At 36.3% G+C, this 2,525-nt stretch overlaps 1 pseudogene; it reads right to left on the bottom strand.

Annotated features, from left to right (window-relative positions):
- Positions 1 to 2,114: 2,114 nt before the first annotated feature.
- Positions 2,115 to 2,233, bottom strand: LOC118614774 (annotated as a pseudogene).
- Between the last annotated feature and the right edge of the window lie 292 nt (positions 2,234 to 2,525).

Raw genomic sequence — 2,525 nt, 5'->3', positions numbered from 1 at the left:
GTTAAAAGCAGGTACTTGTGGCAGAAAATAATAATGGAGAATTCTTGTAAGGAGGCTACATTAGTTTAATATTAAATCTCCCTCCCCCTTTTTAAGATTGCTTAAAGTTTCTTAAGAGCATGGAGTGTGATGATGATGATGATGATGATGATGATGATGATAGCAGCAGTAGCAGCAGCAGCAGCAGCAGCAGCAGCAAGTAGCTACCAAAGATTGAACTATCATGATGTGCTAGGTGCTATTCCAAGTACTTTATATGATTATTACTTAATTTATCATCTAATGAACATTGGGCACAGCTATCTTACTATATTTCCTGAGGTTATTCCTACCTCCTGGAAAACTTTCTTTTACTTACATAGCTTTCCTTATTATCTCCCCAACCTTCATATTTATTCAGTTCATGAACTGAGTACCTAGTTTACTGAGAAAAAAAAAATGAGCTCTGAAAAGAGTTCCAAGCACCTCACATACATACCTACCTATATCTCTGACTACCTATGTTCTCTGACTACCCTCTTGTTACCAGGGATCAACTGTTCACAGCCCATCTGCAGCCAACATCTGGAGCCCATCCATTCCTCTTGTATATTGGAGAACTTAGAACTCTTTCAATGATTCCCTCTCCCCATGGCATCGTCAATTTTTCCTTTTGCTCTTACCATTTCCATTAGCATATAAATCTATCATAATTTCTCTTATCTTTGAAAAAACAAACCTCTTTGACTTCATATTCCATACCAGTTATTGCTTCAACTCCCTGCTCTCCTTGATAGAACAAAATTCTCCATGGTGTTATCTATAGTTGTCTCTAATCTCTTTCCTTCTATTCTCTCTGGAACCCTTTGCAATCAAGCTTTTGCTACTACCACTCCATCAATTATTAACTGTCTTTCCTCATCTTGTTTGATTTACCAGCAGAAATGAACAAAGCTGATCATTCTCTTTGAAACATGTTCTCCTCCTTGTTGCTAGAACAGTCTTCAGTTTTACATCACAAACTGCTCTTGCTTAGACTCCTTTGCTAGATGCTCCTCATCTTTCTGACTCCTAGATGTTGGAGTTCCTCAGCCCGAGTTTCTTACTATGTATATGCAATACCTGAATGACCTTATGGATTTAAATATATGTATAAATGGTTGGCTCCTTAATTTACATATTCAGCTTTGATCTCTTCCTTTAATTCTAGATAAATGTCTATTCAATATCTCCACTTGCATGACAAGAGGCATCTCAAACTCAATGCAGTCTGTTCTGCCCCAACACTATTTTGAAATTGTGAATTTGTTCCAACATGATTAATACATTAGGAATAATTCGAGCATGACACCAATTTGCCTTTGCTTATGTGCAATGCAGAAAACTGCACCCAGCTGAGTCCCATTAGAATATACAAAGTATACACATATGTACAACATCTACTAGCAGTTCACATTGTGTATGATTCTGCAAGGTTGTATTTGACGATTCTTTCACCTTTGTGACTTTTTTATATTAGAAAACACTCATCAATGTTCCAAACATATCTAAGTGTTTGGCTTAAAAACACCAAGCAGTGCATACAAAAGGACAAGTATTTGAGTATTGAGGAGAAACTTGAAATAATGTTTTCTTAAAATGAGAGAATACAGGCAGTCTTTGCTTCATATAGCACCACATTAACTAAAACTCATGCGAATAGGAAGGAACTGTGTGTTCCTTTAGTGTGGTTCTGAGCTAACTGACATATCTTAGGAAGGACACAGTTCCAATATGCTTGACTTTCATGCATATAACACAGTGTCATGCAAAGCAAGAATTGCCTGTGTGCGATCTCTCCAGCAATAAGCAGAAAAGAATTCACACTGCAGACCATGACAAACAATGCCTCAAAAATAAAGTTTTAAAAAGTCCATGGGTGGAGCAACATTGAGTGCTGTGAAGTCTATAAGAACGAGGCGTAGAGACATGGAAGAAATGGAAATATAGTTTTACATATGGATTAACAATCAAAGAGTAAAAAAATCAAGAACAATCATTTTTTTTTTTTTTTTTTTAGGTGAGGCAACCCTTGGTTGACTTCACAGATTGCAAAGACGTTGTCAGCTTACAATCTCTTATTTTTTATTTTTTAATGCCTACAGCACTTGGTCTTCCTAGGTTGTCTTCCATTCAAGTACTAACCAGGCCCAACCCTGCTTAGCTTCCAAAATCAGATGGGATCAGGCTTGTTCAGGGTGGCATGGCTGTAGACCAATCATTTTCATAATCAAAGAAACAGTACAAAGACCTCAAATGTAAATCTCCAATGTCAAAATTTTGTAAAAATGACTTTTTACATGTTATTAATGCCTGATTTAGTGATTTGAAATATCACTACAATTTCCAAATCCTGCAGCTGTCAGGCATTTGAAAAAGGTGCAGAGAATTTTCAGTAATGCAGAAGTTAATGAAAGTGACTATACATTGGATCAAATTTGCAATTTTGATGAAATAGGTACCTGTTATAAATGCATACTTCGAAAGACATACAATTCAAAGGAAGA

This window comes from Rousettus aegyptiacus, unplaced genomic scaffold, assembly GCF_014176215.1.
Source record: "Rousettus aegyptiacus isolate mRouAeg1 unplaced genomic scaffold, mRouAeg1.p scaffold_m13_p_2, whole genome shotgun sequence".
Taxonomy (NCBI): Eukaryota; Metazoa; Chordata; class Mammalia; order Chiroptera; family Pteropodidae; genus Rousettus; species Rousettus aegyptiacus.
This window is presented reverse-complemented; position numbering and strand designations above follow the sequence as displayed.